This window comes from Cricetulus griseus, unplaced genomic scaffold (genome assembly GCF_003668045.3).
Source record: "Cricetulus griseus strain 17A/GY unplaced genomic scaffold, alternate assembly CriGri-PICRH-1.0 unplaced_scaffold_2, whole genome shotgun sequence".
In the NCBI taxonomy this organism is placed as follows: Eukaryota; Metazoa; Chordata; class Mammalia; order Rodentia; family Cricetidae; genus Cricetulus; species Cricetulus griseus.
The window spans coordinates 5,193,849-5,212,805 of record NW_023276919.1 but is presented as its reverse complement, the minus strand read 5'-3'; the positions used below and the strand labels follow the sequence as shown (position 1 = coordinate 5,212,805).

General features: G+C 43.3%; 1 pseudogene; it reads left to right on the top strand.

Annotated features, from left to right (window-relative positions):
* Positions 1-8,196: 8,196 nt before the first annotated feature.
* Positions 8,197-18,957, top strand: part of LOC113837886 — a 30,437-nt pseudogene continuing 19,676 nt past the window's right edge.

Genomic DNA, 18,957 nt, shown 5'->3' with positions numbered 1-18,957 from the left:
CCTAAGCCAACCCCCTTGTGTAACTCTCCATGTGGGATGGGCTCCCAAAGTCCATTCCTATGCTAAGGATAAGTTCTGATCCACTACACAGGGCCCAATAGATTTCCAAGGTCTCCTCACTGACACCCACATTCAGGGGGTCTGGATCAGTCCCATACTGGTTTCCCAGCTATCAGTCTGGGTACCAAGAGCTCTCCCTTGTTCAGGAAAGCTGTTTCTGTGGGTTTCACCAGCCTGGTATGGACCCCTTTGCACATCCAGTTCTCTGCAACTGGATTTCTGTTCATTTCAAGGTTTAGATGTGGGTGTCTCCTTCTACTTCCACCAGCTGCTGGATGAAGACAATAATATGGAATATAAATTAGTCATCAATCTCATTAACAGGGGAGGGCATTTAAGGTAGCCTCTCCTCTCTTGCTTAGATTGTTAGTTGGTGTCTTCTTTGCAGCTCTCCAGACATTTCCCTATTGCCTGATTTGTCTTTAAACCTATAATGTCTCCCTCTATTATATTATGTCTTACCTTGCTCTCTTCTGTTCTTCACCCAACTCAACCTCTCTGCTCCATCATGTCTTTCTCACCCCTCTTTGTTATGCTGTGATACAAATACAGTATCTCCCAGATTCTTTACTATTCTAACTATAATCATTGTGTTTTACAATCAGGAAATTTAGAGTCTCATTCACAGCATGAGCATTAACTGTTCTAAAGGTTTTTGCATCTTTATGTGTATTTAATGTGTTTTAACCTCAGAATGTCTTCCTATATTTTTATGTGCTTTGCCTGATTTTTCTATTGCTAATTATGTTTTGGCATTCAGTTTTATATAGTCTTTAAAAATATCCACTATAAAAGCAGTATGTACTTATTTTAGAAAATATTGGAAGCATAGATCAAAAAAGAAAATAAAGATATAGGTGATGTATTTCTATCACTTCTTCCATGGCGGCATCTCCCAAGGCTGTAAGTTGCAGCCCCCAAGCTTGCCTGCCTCTAAGAAACGCTGGCAGCAGCATTTCTCACTGTGGGCGAAGTAACTCTCCCAACCTTTTCCCAGGTCTGGGGAGCTATGTCTGGTCCAGTTAAAATCAACCATAGACAAGCTTTATCAATAAACCAGAAAAAATGAACTAAATCTTTCTTTTTGACTCTTATTTCTTTTTATCTTCTTCTTTTTAACTCTTACTCCTTTTTATCTTTCTTTTTAACTCTTACTCCTTTCTCCCTGCGGACTACCTTAAATTCTGTTATGAATTTCAAGTCTTTACCCATAACATGGCCCATGGCATTGGGACGGGAATGATTGGTACCTTACCTCCACCTGGAGAGGGCTCGAGTCTAGCCGACAGCAGAGTCCTCTTTGTCCCAGGTTGTCTTTCCGCCATCCAGCAGCTGACCTTTCTTCGGGTCCCCTGTTCCAGCGCCACTTGACCCGTCCCGCGGGTCAGTCATTCAGGGTTCCGAAGGGGGGCTGCCTGAAAGAGTCATGGTCGAGAGAAGGAAGGAGACCAAGCGGTGCAAAAGAGGGGACCAGAGTCCTTCTGTGCAATTGTCAAGGTCTCGATTTATTGGGGCTCAGAGTGGGCTTATATAGCCCTGCAACAAGGAAATTAGGCAAGCAGTGGGGAATAGCAGGAAGGAACGTCAGGTATTTGCTGGGGCTGGGACATTCTTGTGGTATCTTTGAAACAGCAGGCAGAAAGGCCCAGGCCTTTTCTTGGAACGCAGTCGTTAGCAGTCCCGCTTGGCCAAACTTATCTAATTACAGATTATATGAGGCTCACAGACCTGGTTTTAAGCCGAAAAGTTAAGGGTCATAAAAGGACTTACAAAGATGGGCTTTAAACCCATAGTTTAGGGCCCATGGCCTATAACAACAATGGTAGTAGGGTGAGGTTATAAGCCCTCAAAGTTCTGCTCCAGTGATATACTTTCTCTCAAAAGGGTGCATATCCTAATGATGCTACAACTGAAGAACAAGTATTGAAATATAAAAGTATGTTTGGCATATTTCTTATTCAAACCACCATAGAAATTAAATTACCTCTATGAAGAACTAAATAATTAGTAACTCAAAAATCTATAGCAAAATCAATTTTATCCCTTTAAGAATGCTAAATGAAGTGAAAAGAGATTTTGTATGAATGCTCCATATAACATGAATTTTTAACCCAGGATCAGGAAATAAATTAAAAGTAATTCTAACTAAAATAAATTTTGAAAAATATGAAAGCAAAATTCCTCCCCAAGATTAAGTTCTCCCCCTTCTTGTCAGATTTCTGCCATTAAGATACCTCTCACACTTGATCAGCAAGCTCCTCACTACTAAAGGTTGCACTACTTCCCCCACTTGGGGAATAGAAGATTAAATTAGCAATCTAGCCTCAGTCACATTTGGCTGATGATTTTTGCTTCAGCTCCAAGAAAGGTTCTGCGCTGAGAATTACAGCACTCACTTGCTGGATATTGAGGCAATTTCCCCATGTCTCCTACAAGAGAAGCTATGTAGTGGAAACTCAAAGTTGTAATGTGCACCACTAGTGGATAATTTGGTGATTAATGTAGAATAGGGCAGAGTTGTATAGTAGAAGTACAATACAAGAGGATAATGCAACCCAGGACTTCCTTAGAAAGGAGATATTGCTATTATATATAAAAAAGGAATAAGAAATAAGTCTGTCAATTTATATGGTCAATCTGAAAATTGAGAGCCAAATGTAATTCACCCTAAAGCTAGTTCCTGTCCGATTTGCTGCCAAAAAAGTTCAAATTTTGTACTTGTCTTTCTTTCTCTTGAGATATAAATGCATTTCACAGTAAATGCAAGGCTCTTCTTCAGAGGTACAACAGAAAGTAAAGGCCTATAGGAATTTTATTGAGTATATTAATCCAATCCTCAGGCAGGTATAACAGGAGCAATGAGGAAAGAATGAGAACTTTGAGTACAATAACTGCACTGTATAGCTTTTCTGCTTATGGCTTTTTTTATTTACATGCATTTGTTACTTCACTTGAAAGGATATTTGCTCTAAAATGCAGGGAAGTTTAAAAAAAGACCAAGTTAGTACCAGATGCATATCATGGGAAAAATCTGTTACATTTGTCTTAGCAAAATACAAACTTCTTGGTCCAAATGATGAAAGGACCCTTTGGGATTGCTGTAATAATTCCCCACTCTATTCTTAGCCAAGGAAGATACAGGAATCACTACTCCTATTGGAACAGACCTGTCTGCAATCTCAATTACTTTGTCAATAAAGGCAGGAATTTTCTAAGTTCTAGACCACAGTAGGCTGTGAACTTAGTTCAGAACCAGCTTAGAGAACTTAGCCATACCCTAACTTAAAATAAAAAAAATGTGAGTGAAACATAATGATAAGTATTATGAAAATGCCATAAAAAAGTGCATGTTTTTATGTTAATTAAGTACATAATAAAAAGCTGACCTTTAAAAGATAAAAGGTAAAAAAGAACAAATATATAAATATTTTAAATACTATTTGTTCTTAGATTTAGGAGATCTGTAGATCTGATAACTACTTTCCTTACAAAAAGAGGAGAGGGTACAGAGACTCTTAGAGAGAAAAGCCATCTTAGGATGAAACAGAGATTGAATATGAGGGAATAGCTAAGGAATACGTAGGACCATATGAACCTGAAGACATAGGGAATAATTTCCTTCTAGACTTTTCTTTTCCTTTTTTAAAATTTAATTTAGAAACAAGCTTGCTTCACATGTCAATCCCAGCTCTCTCTCCCTCCCCTCCTCCCCCAGCCCCCAACCCTCCCCAACCTCCCACCTGATCTCCCCTCCAATCCCCAGGTGAAGCCTTCCATGGGGGATCTTTAAGTCTAACATATCCTCCAGGGCAGGGCCTAGTCCCTCCTCCATGTGTCTAGGCTGAGAGAGCAGCTCTCCATGTGGAATGGGCTTCCAAAGTCCATTTGTACTACAGGGATAAATGCTGATCTACTACCTGAGGCCCCATAGATTGCCAAGCCTCCTCACTGACACCCACATTCAGGGGGTCTGGATCAGTCCCATGCTGGTCTCCCAGCCATAAATATGGTGTCAATGACCTCTCACTTGTTCAGGTCAGCTGTTTCTGTGGGTTTCATCAGCCTGGTCTTGACCCCTTTGTTTATTGCACCTCCCTGTGTACAACTGGGTTCCAGGAGTTCAGTTCAGTGTTTAGTTGTGGGTGTCTGTTTCTGCTTCCTACAGCTACTGGATGAAAGCTGGGATGCCATTTAATGTAGTCATCAATCTCATTATTGTGGAAGGGCATTTAAGGTAGCCTCTTTAACTGGGAGAATGACTGCAAATCTGATGTCAGTCTTCTAGATACAATATTGCAAAAGAATGCATTTTTGTTGTTTGAGATATTATTTTTGGTAATTTGTTGGGTCAACACTAAGAAATCAAAGTAGCATCCAATACAAAACACATTTATTGCGTAAACATAGGTGAATCTTCACATTGCAGGTAAGGAAGCTGAGCCAATCAGCAGTTTAAATAAAATTTTAAATATGCTCATTTGACTCTAATTTTGTTCTCTATCCAGTAATGTACACTGCTTGTCTAAGAGAAATCAATTGTCTTCTGAGTGAGCACCACATACTTAATATACACATGAATCACCAAGGGTATTATTAAATGCACTTGTCCAGTTGTAGGCCCGGAAGGCAGCTGAGATTCTCCTCTTCTAACATGCTATCAGGTGACTATGAAACTGCTGGTGCATGGACTGCCCTTCAGGTTGTAAGGATATAAAGCAGCATTTTGGAAAGTGTTTATGCAAAGGTTCTTACAATGAAAAGTTTCAGCTTTGTGAGACAGGTAGTCTCTGTAGGAGCTACTCATCTTTGCTGTTTAATATGACAATTGTCCTAGACAGTGTAAAAATAGACATGGTTCAGTAATACAACTATTTATATGTACTAAGTTTTAAATTTCTCATCATTTCACATCCAGCAAAATACTGTTTTTCATTCAAAATTTTTCACTATTAAAATTATGTTTAAAAAAATGGGGGCTTCAGGGAAGAGTACACTACTTGCTTATCCAGTACCAACTGATCAGCCCTGAAAACATCCATATAGGTAACGTTACACAAACTGAACAGGTTATATTTGGAATGTGGTGTTGTGTGTGTGTGTGTGTGTGTGTGTGTGTGTGTGTGTGTGTGTTTGTGTGTGTACATGTGTGTGCATGTAGACATCAGCCAGAGGAAGAGATCTGGTGTCCTGTTCTCTCTCACTCTCTATCTTATTGCCCTCAAAACCTGAATTTCAGCTAGCACCCAACATATCCTAGCAATTTTTCTCTGTCCACGACAGCACTGGCATTACTGACTTAAGTCTGTTTTTACATGGGTACTGGGATTTAAACTCATGTTGTCATGCTTTAGTAGCAAGTTTTCTTATCCACTGAAACATTTCTTTGTTTTCAGTTTTCTTATCTACTGAAACATTTCTTTGTTATCAACAATCTTTAACATTGTAGATGCAAAGACAGTGATAGATAGTTTGAAAAAGCTGGTTGGGCACGAGGCTTAGGGAGTGGAGGAGAAATCTGAGGACAGGGAGAGGAAAAGGAGGCAACAACAAAAGAAAACTGATAATGGCTAACTTGAAACGAGGTCTCCCAAGGGCTTCCTAGAGTCTTCATTTGAATCCCATCATCTTGATCTTTGTAAGATGGCTCAGGTATCTTATGGACATTGTAGTTAGAGTTATTTCAAACTAAAAAATAATTTCCCTAGTAATCAAAAGAAGAATGTGAACACTGACTTTACGGAAGCATATCTTCAATGTACTCTTGACTTAATACTTTGTTTCATTCACAGCATTAACTTCTCATCTTGCTAAACTCTGAGAAATATAAATTTTAGTTCACAGAAAGTTAAAACATTAAATGATAAGACTATTAGCACTTTGGACATTTCTCTATCTGTACTATATACCATATGTTTAGATCCTTAGTTAATGTTCATAAGTTTAATGATTATGAGAAATTGAGATAAAGCTATGTATTAAAGAATATATTTTGTATAACATTCAACTGTATAGGCTGAGTTCAGCCAGGTAACTGTTCCTCTTTCCCATGTCATTACCCTGTAGTGAAACAAGACCTGATTGCTACTTGGTGAGCATTTCTCCAGCTACAAGAAAAATATTTTGTATGTTGTAGTTTTTCTAACAGGCTGTCATTCAATCATACTAATAAAATGGATAACAGTGACAGAAAATTTTCTAAGATTTGATCTGAAACAGATATTCAGTCATATGAAAATATAATATGGCCTGATGAAAGTTGGGGCCCTTTGTTCCTCTCTGTTCTGCTTCCATTGAAGACAATTTTAAGCATTAGATGGTCTTGGATATGAAAGAATTTTGTGTTCTAAATATTATGAAAATATGAGCAATTAGAGAAATGAGAGGAATTGACATTTATTAAATAGTTTGCTGCTTCCGTTATTCTACAACTTAATCTCAGTTAAGGATTACTTTCAACTGTCAAGTTAAACATGTGGAAATTATGTAAGATACTTTATAATTCTGCTTGGTTACACTAACAGTCTATGACTATATTCAAATTAAGTTATTGTCTTCGTTGAAGCTAGTTGTGAAGAGTAAAAATTACTAGCTGTCTATAAGAACATGGGCTTGTCACCTTGGGGGCTCCCTCCCCTGCAGGTGGCCGCTCCCGGAACTCTCAAAAAAAAATGCTCCTGGAATAACCACAGGATGTCCCAACGACCTCTGTGAAAAGTTCAAACGCCCCAGGTGTGTCCACATAGTTTAACTGATGAGTAAATGTGTAATTTTGGGCTTCCCCTATTTCCTCCCTAGTCCCCCTCCCCTCCTTTATGGTTTTTGCCTTTATAAGCTTGTCACAAGTTTGGGTTGGGGTCGAACTCCTCTGAGCCTCGACCCCAGCATGCTGGCTTGAGATCTCATTCAATTCTTTTTTCAATAAACTTCCTTGTGTGATTGCAGCAAGTCAGGTCTCGGGGCCTCACTGGGTGCGCGCTATTCCCGAGATTTGAGTGAGGGTCTCCCTTTGGGGGTCTTACATTGGGGACTCGTCCGGGATTTGCACGACCACCCAGGGGTCCTAGACCTACTTGGAGGTAAGAATTTTTGTTCTGTTGTGACTTTTTGTTTGTGGCCTGTTCAAAAATCTGTGCGATCACAGTTTCGTTTTCGCAAACGCTCTTTAGAGGACGCTCTCCAGGAAGAGGAGCGGAGTGGACGGGGATAGACGTGTCCAGGTGTCCACCGTTTGTTCGCCCTGGGAGACGTCCCGGGAGGACAGGAGGAGGACCAGGGACGCCTGGTGGACCTCCACGGAGAAGGTCGGGAGATAAGTTTTCTCCTTGACGATCTGTGTCAAAGGGCCATTTCCTGGCCACCTGATTCCTTTCAGAATTACTGGTCGACTCGAGGTCGACAGCTCGCTTTGCTTTCTTCTCTTTCTGTCGTGGTGATTGTTTTAGAGGTAGAGGTGTGTGTAATAGAGGTAGACATGGGACAGACTGTGACGACCCCACTAACACTGACCCTGGACCATTGGACAGACGTTAAGACTCGGGCTCATAATCTTTCTGTCGAGGTCAGAAAAGGACCTTGGCGGACTTTTTGTTCTTCCGAATGGCCAAGTTTCGGTGTAGGATGGCCTTCGGGGGCAACTTTTAATCTATCTGTTATTTCCGCTGTCAAGCGAATTATTTTTCAGGCCACAGGGTGACACCCTGATCAGGTTCCATACATTATCGTGTGGCAGGACCTAGTCCAAAACCCGCCACCCTGGATGAAGCCTTGGACATCGGGAATAGGGACTGAAACTGTTGCGGTGGCCGCAAGGAAAGTGCCTCCTTCAGATTCGCCAGCGCCTGATCCAACAGCTCTCCGCGGATCTATCCTGAAATTGATGATGTCTCCCTCCTTGACCACCCTCCTCCCCCATATCCTCAACCCGTTCCTCATGCAGCCCCACAGGTCCCAACGGACTCCCGGCTGGCCTCTGAAATAGGGCCAGCGGCCAGGACTCGAAGCCGCTGGGGCCGCAGCCCAGAGGGATCTGGCGCGGGACCTGATTCCACTGTTGCGCTACCATTACGAGCTTATGGACCCGCCCCAGCTCCAGGGGAATTAGTCCCCCTGCAGTATTGGCCGTTTTCGTTAGCGGATATGTACAACTGGAAAACTAACCACCCCTCTTTTTCAGAGAACCCCTCAGGCTTGACGGGACTCCTCGAGTCCCTGATGTATTCTCATCAGCCCACTTGGGACGACTGTCAACAACTCTTGCAGGTCCTCTTTACGACTGAAGAAAGAGCGGATCCTTCTAGAGGCCAGAAAGAATGTTCCAGGACCAGATGGGACCCCCACCAATCTCCCTAATCTTATAGATTCTGCTTTTCCCTTGGTCCGCCCTGACTGGGATTACAACTCTGCGGAAGGTAGGGGGCGTCTCACGGTCTACTGCCGGGCTCTAGTGGCAGGTCTCAAGGGGGACTCGCGGCGACACACCAATTTGGCAAAGGTAAGAGAAATCTTACAGGGTCCAGTATAGCCACCCTCTGTCTTCTTAGAACGACTGATGGAGGCATATAGGAGATATTCCCCATTTGATCCCTCCTCGGAGGGACAGCAGGTGGCTGTAGCCATGGCTTTTATAGGACAGTCGGCCTCTGATATCAAGAAAAAGTTGCAAAGATTAGAGGGGCTCCAGGATTATACATTGCAGGATTTAGTAAAGGAGGCAGAGAAAGTGTATCACAAGAGAGAGACCGAGGAAGAAAAACAAGAAAGAAAAAAAAGGAGGCAGAAGAGAGGGAGAATCGGCGGGATCACCGCCAGGAGAGGAATTTGACTAAGATTTTGCCCGCAGGAGTAGGCAGAGAAAGGTCAGAAAGAGGACAGTCAGGTTACCTGGGCAACAGGGCAAGAAGACCCCCGGGAGGACAGAGACTGCAACTTGAAAAAGACCAATGTGCATACTGTAAAGAAAAAGGACACTGGGCCAGAGATTGCCCCCGAAAGAAACAAAAGGGCCCCAAGATGTTGGCCCTCGAGGAAGATTAGGGGAGTCGGGGCTGGGTCCCCCTCCCTGAGCCTAGGGTAACTCTCTCTGTGGAGGGGAACCCCGTTAATTTCTTAGTAGATACGGGGGCGGAACACTCAGTTTTGACTAAACCGTTAGGGCAGTTAGGATCGAAAAGAACCCTGGTCATAGGAGCAACTGGGAGCAAATTTTACCCTTGGACAACTGAAAGAAGTTTAGAAATTGGAAAAAGCCAAGTAACTCACTCTTTCCTTGTGATTGCTGAGTGCCCTGCGCCCCTTCTGGGAAGGGAGTTGTTGACCAAATTAAAGGCTCAGGTCCAGTTCACCCCAAAGGGACCAGAAGTCACCTGGGGGGAAGCCCCTATAACATGCTTGGTTCTAAGTCTAGAAGAAGAATATCGCCTCCATGAACCCAAAACTGGGGTTTTGCCCCCTAAAGAATGGCTGACAGCTTTTCCAGAAGTTTGGGCAGAGCGGACTGGAATGGGGGTGGCTAAGCAAATACCACCAGTTATAGTGAAGCTTAAAGCGGCTGACACCCCCGTCTCAGTCAGACAGTACCCCATGACTCAAGGGGCTAAAGAAGGCATTTGACCACATATCCAGAGACTGTTACAACAAGGTATACTGATTCCCTGCCGGTCCCCTTGGAATACCCCCTCCTGCCAGTATGTAAGCCTGGAACCAATGATTATCGACCTGTCCAGGACTTGAGAGAAGTCAATAAATGAGTACAAGACATTCACCCAACTGTGCCCAACCCTTACAACTTGCTGAGTTCCTTACAGCCTGAATGATCCTGGTACACCATTCTGGATTTGAAAGATGCCTTTTGCTGTCTCAGGTTACATCCGAATAGCCAACCCCTATTTGCTTTTGAATGGCGAGATCCCGAAGGAGGACATACGGGTCAACTGACCTGGACTAGGTTGCCACAGGGGTTCAAAAATTCACAGACTCTTTTCGAAGAAGTGCTCCACCGTGACCTTGCACCCTTCAGGGCACGGAACCCCCAGATTTCTCTCTTGCAGTACGTAGATGATTTACTGCTCACAGCCTCGACCCAGGAACTGTGCCTTGACGGGACCAGAAAGCTCCTAAAGGAATTGGGTGAGTTGGGGTACCGGGTGTCTGCCAAGAAAGCCCAGTTATGCCGCTCGGAAGTGACCTACCTAGGATACACTCTCCGAGAAGGGAAGCGGTGGCTCACTGAAGCACGGAAAAACACTGTGATACAGATCCCGACCCCCACCACTCCGAGACAAGTACGTGAGTTTTTGGGAACTGCGGGTTTCTGTAGACTCTGGATACCGGGGTTCGCCATGCTGGCGGCCCCTCTGTACCCACTCACTAAAGAAAAAGTCCCATTCACCTGGACGGAGGAGCACCAAAGGGCCTTCGATAAAATAAAGACTGCCTTGCTCACAGCTCCCGAGTTGACCCTGCCTGACCTGACTAAGCCTTTCACTCTATATGTTGACGAGCGGGCTGGGGTGGCCCGTGAAGTTCTGACTCAGACCCTAGGGCCCTGGAAGCGGCCGGTGGCCTACCTATCTAAAAAGCTAGACCCCGTTGCCAGCGGGTGGCCCTCTTGCTTGAAAGCCATTGCTGCAGTAGCCTTACTTGTAAAAGACGCCGATAAGCTTACCCTGGGTCAACATATGACTGTAATCGGCCCCCTTGCTTTAGAAAGTATTGTGCGGCAGCCGCCTGACCACTGGATGACAAATGCCCGGATGACACATTACCAGAGCTTGTTGTTAAATGATCGGATAACCTTCGCTCCTCCTGCTGTTCTTAACCCAGCCACCCTGCTCCCCGAAGCGAAGGACTCTACCCCAGTGCACCGATGCACTGACGTCCTGGCTGAAGAAACCGGGACCAGGAAGGACCTGACCGACCAACCTTGGCCGGGTGTGCCTAACTGGTATACAGACAGCAGCAGTTTTGTGGTAGAAGGTAAAAGAAGGGCGGGAGCAGCAGTGGTGAATGGAAAGCAGGTAATTTGGGCTAGCAGTTTCCCAGAAGAAACCTCGGCTCAAAAAGCTGAGCTCCTGGCATTGACTCAAGCTCTGCGTCTGGCAGAAGGTAAGGCTATCAACATTTACACCGACAGCCGTTATGCCTTCGCCACGGCTCACATTCATGGATCCATTTACAGACAGAGGGGCTTACTCACCTCAGCAGGAAGAGACATTAAAAACAAAGAAGAAATCCTGGCCCTCCTAGAAGCCATACATCTTCCACAAAAATTAGCCATCGTCCACTGCCTGGGACACCAGAAGGGGACTGACCCAGTCACAAAGGGGAACCAGATGGCTGATCTAACAGCAAAGCAAGCTGCCCAGGGAGTGGTAGTGCTGGCGGAAGAAACTGGAACTCCGCCAGAACCCCCACAAGCCAGCTTCATCCATCCCAGCTTCACCTATCCCTATAAAGATTATGATTTAATCAAAGATATGACCCGTGCAGGAAAAGCTCGGATGTTCAGTTTTGGTGGACTGGCAAAAACCAAAGATGGAAGAATTATTCTGCCCTCTAAAGAAGGACAAGACTATGTGAGACGAATACACCAGCTGACTCATCTTGGAAACGAAAAACTTAAGCAATTAATCAAAGGTTCTAAACATTATGTTCTAGGATTAAATACAATAATAAAAGAGGTAATAGAGTCATGTCAAGCCTGCACCTTGACCAATGCTGCCCGACCGTTCAAAGAACCCGGAAAAAGGATGAGGGGAGATCGGCCGGGAATTTACTGGGAGGTAGACTTCACTGAAATTAAGCCATGAAAATATGGTAATAAGTACCTTCTAGTTTTTATAGACACTTTTTCAGGATGGGTGGAAGCCTTTCCCACGAAGTCCTAAACTGCTCAAATGGTAACCAAGAAGATACTGGAAGAAATCCTGCCCAGGTTTGGGATTCCCCAAGGTAATTGGTTCAGACAACGGGCTGGCTTTTGTTGCCCAGGTAAGTCAGGAGTTGGCCACCCAACTGGGCACTAATTGGAAATTACATTGTGCTTACAGACCCCAGAGCTCAGGACAGGTAGAAAGAATGAATAGAACCCTAAAAGAGACCCTTACTAAATTGGCTATTGAGACCTGCGGCAAAGACTGGGTGACCCTCCTCCCCTTTGCACTCCTTAGGGTCCGAAACACACCTGGACGTTTTGGCCTTACCCCTTACGAAATCCTACATGGGGGACCGCCCCCCTTGACTGAGTCAGGCGGGATATTGGATCCTTGCACTCACTCTCCCTCCTCCTCTGCTCTGTTTACCCACTTAAAGGCCTTAGAAGTTGTCAAAACACAGATCTGGGATCAGATCAAAGAAGCCTACACTCCAGGGACCACCGAGGTTCCCCACCCATTCCAGGTCGGAGACTCAGTCTTGGTCAGACGACATCTCGCTGGCACACTTGAGCCTCGGTGGAAAGGACCCTATCTAGTACTGCTGACTATGCCCACGGCAGTAAAGGTAGACTGGATTGCTGCCTGGATCCACGCTTCCCACATAAAAAAGGCACCCAGTCAAAATGAAAACAACCGTGAAAATAATTGGAGAGTGGCAGCCAGTGATAATCCTCTTAAGTTGCACCTTTGCCGCTGTAGCCCCAACCTTGGTGAATAACCCTCATGTTCCCCAAAACCTAAATGTTAAACTATTCACTAAGTCAGGGTTTGAGAGTAAAAAACAATACTTTACAAATTTTAATATTTTCCATCAAATGTTTTTGGTTTTGTGCTCTGGGATGGCAGACCATTTATAAATGGAGGCAGAATACAGGTAGGTCCAGGCAAAAGAGAGGGTTCCAAGTTTGTTCCTCGAGCTATACAGAGAAATGTCGCCTAAGGAAAACCAAAACCCAAAACCAACAACAGCAACCACGCCTCCCCCCCAAATAAAACAAACAATCAATATAGTGGCCATGGTGATATGTAGGTTTAGTACTATGATGCCTACATTGATATGTGGAGTTGGCAGGATGTAAGAATTCCAAGTTCAATCCTAGCCTGCCCTAAAGAGAACCCTAATCTTGCTTCAAAAATAAAAGTAAAGGTGGCAGAGTGTCACACGGGTTGGTGGTGTTTATACATATATAATGCCATCATTCTGAGTGGAAGGGAGCAAATGTCTAGGGATGTCAAGTTTAACCATGGCCTGGGATCTATAGAGCGATTTTCCTTGGAAAGAATCGTGTGGTGGCTAAGCGGCACTGTGTTGGCACAGGAGTGTAATCGCATCACGGGGAAATGGAAATATGCAGAGGGAACACATCTCATGAGATCAGACAGAGAAACGTTGCCAAAGCTGCAGACCCCTTTCTGAAGAGCGGGCAGCAGGGTGACGCAATAGTATTAACACAGCACTGATTGGTGGAGACACTAGATCACGAGAGTTCAAGTATCGCGGGATTCAGTCTCACTCCGGGTGTGTATATAGAGCTTCTGATGTGGCAGAGAAGTCTCTCTTGAGGTAGCAGGACGAGAGCTTACACGTGGGTGTGTTCAAATGTTCCTGTGATTCCAGCCCTGAGAAGCGGAGGCCTGAGGTACGAGAATTGTGAGTTTTACCTTTTGTTGACTTGTATAGAGAGTCCCTGTCTGGAAAATAATTAATTACCAGAGAAAGTGGGCACAGTGAGGTGGTGGGCATCTGTGTTGGGGGCAGGGCTTTAACGGCTACTCTGAGGTGTAGAGAGCTAACGAGGGTACGCGGCTCACAACGTTTAGTTTGACTTATCAGGGTAATATAGAGAAACACTTTTTTTTTCTTCATAGAATAAGAAACCTTGCAGAGCCTGGCGCAGTGGCGTGACTGGCAGTACATTCAGGTCACAGTCTCGTAAGCTTGACTTTGGGAACTGGAGATGAGCGGGCATGAGATTCCCCAGTTTGAGTGTCTCAAAAGTAAGGGAGGGGGAAGGGAGGAAGGGAAGGATAAGGAAGGTGAGAGAGGGGAACAGGATAGCGGAAGGGAGGAGAGCCTGGGAGAAAAGAAGAGTGAGAGAAAAGAATCTAAAATTCTGGCATGACGCCTGGCATTTTGTCAAGCATTTGATTGTACCTTCTTAAGTGGGTGAAGGATGGGAAGGGTAAGAGAGAGGAAGATGGGGGGTGAAAAAAGCTGGATGGAGGCAGAAGGGATGGGCCGGAAGGTGGCACGTTTAGGAGGATAGAGAGTTTGAGCCCAGCTGGAGATAGGTACAGACACACTGTCTCTGGCCCTCCCTCAAAAAAGTAAACCCAGCATAGTGCCATGCCATGCAGATTGGTGGCGCTGACTTAAATCTGTACTGAGATTGAGATAGTCGGGCAGAAGAACTCAAGTTTGCTACTTCCTGGGGTGTCTAAAGAAATCTCACCTTAATACATTTCTTTGTCTTTAGTAAACTGGCTTCATGAGATGGATGGACTGTGCTGTGGAGCCTTGGTGGAGACCTGAATCTACAAATACCGTGAGATTGGAAGAGGAGTAAGTGGGGAGGGAGAAGGTAGGGGGGGAGATACGGGAGTGAGTATGAGAGTGTGGGGGTGGGGTTAGGGTGTGTGTGGGGCTAGGGAAGGGTACTGTTTGGAGGTAAACCTGGCATTGTGAGATGACAGTCAGTGTACTGGCACAGTTCAAGAATTTTTGCACTAGTAATTGGGAATGAAAATTGTGACTTTAGGTTAAATAATAGAACTCTTGTTAAAATAAAAAAAGTGCTGTAGAGATGGTTCAGTGTTCAAGAGTGCTTACTGGCTGCTCTTGCTAGAGGACAAAGTTTCCATTCCCAGCATCCACATGGTTGTCCACAACTGTCTATTGCTCTAGTTCCTGGACATCTGATGCCCTCTTCTGCCTACTTGTGCATCTGGTACTCATTTGGTGCACATATGTACACTCATGCAAAGCACACATACAAAGAAAATAAAAGCAAATATTGTAAAGGTTGCACATGTTGGCACACTTCTTTAATCTTAGCACCCCAGAAGCAGAGGCAGGGAGAATTTCTGATTTTGAGGCCCATTTAGGCCATAAATAGAGTTTCAGAGCAGTCAGGCCCCAGCTATTATAACAAGAAACTCTGGTTTGAAACAAACAATAATTAATCATAGTAATAATAGAAATCGAGCAGAGTGGTTTGATGAGCAGTGTGCTGCCATTGCCAGAGTGGACCCATCCCTGTGCAATGGGGAAAGCACGATGACTTGAGGATGCCAAGTTTGAGCCAATTCTGGGTTACATATGAAGTTTTACCTCAAGAAAATAAATTGGTTATGTTAGCTAAATGGGCAGCACGGAGCCATAGGAATGTTAATCAAGGACTCATTGGTGGAGACAAGAGGACACCAGTAGAGTGAGACTGAGTCCTCCACTGGGCTATACAGACTTTGTCTAAACACGTGGTAGAGGAGGAGGAGAATCGGGAGGAAATAGAACTCTGGTGGACACTTATAGTCACTTTTCTAAGAAACGTTCTCAAAAAAGAAAAGCTGGGAGTGGGGAGTTTAATCAGGAAGTGGGCTTGGTTGTCTGCTGGTGAATGGTGATAACAGGAATCTAGGCCTTGGCTGTATAATGACTTTGTGTCAGAAGAGATAAAAGGAGGACCGAGGGAGAAAAGGAGGAGGCTGGGTGGTGAAGGTGATAGTACAGGGCTGCATACTGTATTCCTTCCCCTCTGTAGGAGGTAGTGAGTGGATATCATGAACCATGCAGTCCTAGCTTGCAGAAGGAGATGCAGGGTGAATGAAATAAAAATAGTGTTTCGTATTATAGAATATTACCTTTAGTAAAATGTGGGATCTCATATACAATGGTGAATTATAAAGAAAGAAATATTTTCATTATTTAGAAAGTATGTTAACAGTGCGCTGGTTCAATTATAGGGTAAGTAAAAGCATTACAGTTTGCAATTAACAAGTGTTTCAAACCTGATTGGTAATGTTTTTCATTTCCCAGATTTCTTGCTTTTTGACGTTGGAAAAATATACCCTACATAGAAAGCATATCTATTCATGTTAAATATACTCTCAACCAATTGTGGAAGGATTTCAGTTATTTTATTTGCATTGACAATAGAATACATTTTAGTTTATTAACTTTTTCTCAATTAATTTATGAGTAGAGAAGGTTTACATAAAATATATGTTTTGAATATTTCATACTTTATTATGTACTCTTTGTATATTCGCAAGGTGATATAGAAAAGAAAACCTCGTTATCTGTTGCAGGTTAAAGTTTAATATAATATATTAATAATCTTACACTGTTGATTGTTGCTAGTTATTCTTATTTTTGTACATATGATTTGCCTTCTAGTGAGATAGGAATTTTATAGTCCAAAATTTACAAGATTTTGTTTTTTTCTCCTTATACCCTCCATAGGTTTTACTTCACAAAAGTTATTAATTGGTAATAAATTTTGTTGTGTGTTTACATTGTGCAGGTACAGGTTCACTTATGTGTGTTTACATGCATAGACTAGAAGTACACCTGAGGTATGGTTCATTTGAAGCTGTCTGCTTTGTCTTTCTTTGTGCCTTTCAGTGGTACCTGTGCCACACTGAGTAAACTAGACTGTCTGACACTCACAGGGATTCTCCTGTCTCTCTATCCCCTAGGCTGGGATAATTTGTATTCACCACCATGCACTGTTTCTTACGTGGGTTTTGGGATTAAACTTTACACACAGTACTGTCTACCCAGTATGACAGTAGAAGATCCTGAAATTTACAGAATCACTTAGTCTTCTATTGCCATGTGTATCTGTAAGTTGTATAGTCTCCATTCTTTTTAGACACTTATACACACATAAATGCATACACAGATATATTAGAAGTTTGTTTTTTTAATTTTAGCATTTATATTTGTATTTGTGGCATTGTAAATAATAATTGTTGTATATTTTCATAAATATTAGTTACTTCTCTCATTGCTCTAACCAAATACCTGACAAGAAATAAATTAAGGAAGTAGAGATTTAGAAAATGTTCAGAAAGCTTTGGTCCTACCTGGCAGTGAAACCATAGCAGCAGGAAAATGCACATCATTGATAGTCATATTGCATCTGCAACCAGGAAGTTGAGAGAGGTAAATGATAGATTTCAGTGGACTTTGTATCGTCTTATTTGGGTTTTTTTGTGTGTGTTTCATTTTAAGCTTTAGTGTCTGTATGTGATACATGCATCTATGGTGGGATACTTAGTGTATGGGTGTATGAGCTCGTGTAGAAGCCAGTGGAAATACCTTCCTTCATCACTCTGAACCTTCATTTTTCCTTTTAGATCGACTTCTCATCGAGATTGAAACCCACTGTTCCAACTATGCTTTCTAGTCATCAAGCTCTTACTATCTGCCCATCTCTGTGGGCCAATATAGAGATTACAGGTATGTACGGTCATTTCTAGTATATTGTGTGGGTGGAATGCATTTGAACTCATATCCTCATGCTAGAACAGCAAGTGTTTTTTACCAAAATGAACCATTTTCTCAGCCCTATGCTTTCTAATTTTTAATTCATTTCGGGACCCCCAAACCCCTAGAATTGTGCCATGTTCATGAGGATATGTCTTCTATCCGTAGTTTCACTGGAAATGCCTTCACACACATGCCTAGAGGTGTTTATGTGTCCTAGGTAATTCCAAATAAAAGTGAGACTGACAATGAAGACAAAGGATCACACCTTATTTACCTCTCTGTATATGCCCTTGAGTGCAGGTGCCTTCAGATTCCAGAAGAGGGTATCAGCTCCCTTGGAATTGAGGTAGAGATCTCAGTGAGCAACCTGACATCTAGGATCCACTTTAAGAGCAGTACATACTCTGGCCCACTGTCCCATCCCTCCAAATTCAATTTTCACATATAACTTTTATTATTTAACATTTCTCAGGATTTTCTTCTTGCTCATTTATTGGTTGCATTAATTTTGATTTGCCAGTATGCATATTAACATTTATACATGAGCGACATTCCTGGAAGGGGTTTCCAGTATCAGCCAAAAAACTTACTAAGCATATTCTAAAAGAGTTATAGAAACTATACATTATTATTTCTCCAAATTTGTTTTCCCTTTTTGTATTCCTGGGTGTTTGTGTTTTAAAATAACTTTCTTCCATTTGCCCAGTTACCTTTCCATATTCCTACCTTGTTACCTCCCTGCCACTTTTAACCTTATGACTTTTGCTAAAGTTTTTCATGTACTTAATGAATGGGAGGAATTTTCTGCCTTTCTTCTGTCCCCTCTACTCCTGTCCCTCTTCTTCCTTCCCCTTCTGCTCTTTATGGTCCTAAACATTACCTTCTCCCTCTGAGCCTTTCTCCCTCTCCTCCCTCTCCTATTTCCTCCTCCTTTTCTGTTTTCCATCCTGACACTCTTACCTTCCCTTTCTCTCTACAGCCTCTCTTCTCTTTTCCCTTTCTCTCTAAACTCTCTTTTTCCGTCTTCTATCATTTTCTCCCCTCTCCCAATTCTTGCTTCTCTCCCTCTGCTCTTCCTCTCCCTCCCTCTCCTCTCTCTTAGTTCCCTCTCTTTCCCAGTCCTTATTTTCCCATCTCCCCCTTCTTTTGCCTCCCTACCCTTACAGTCTTCAGCTGCACCCTCAGCTGTCTTCTTTCTATTGCCTTCCCAACCTCTTCTCTTTACCTCCATTACTTTCCCTTCCTACATCCTGTCCTTTTCCCCTCTTCTCCTCTCTGCTCTCCTTCTCCTCTCCCTCAGCCTGTAGACACCCTCTCCTGTCTCCTCCTTACCTCTCCATTTGTCATTCCTTACACCTCTCCTAACTTATTCTCTTTCCTCTATTTTTAATTCCCACCCTGCCCTATAGTGCAGATTTCTTTCCTCCTCCCCCCTCTGCTTCTCCCTCTCCCTGTTCTATTTATTCACTC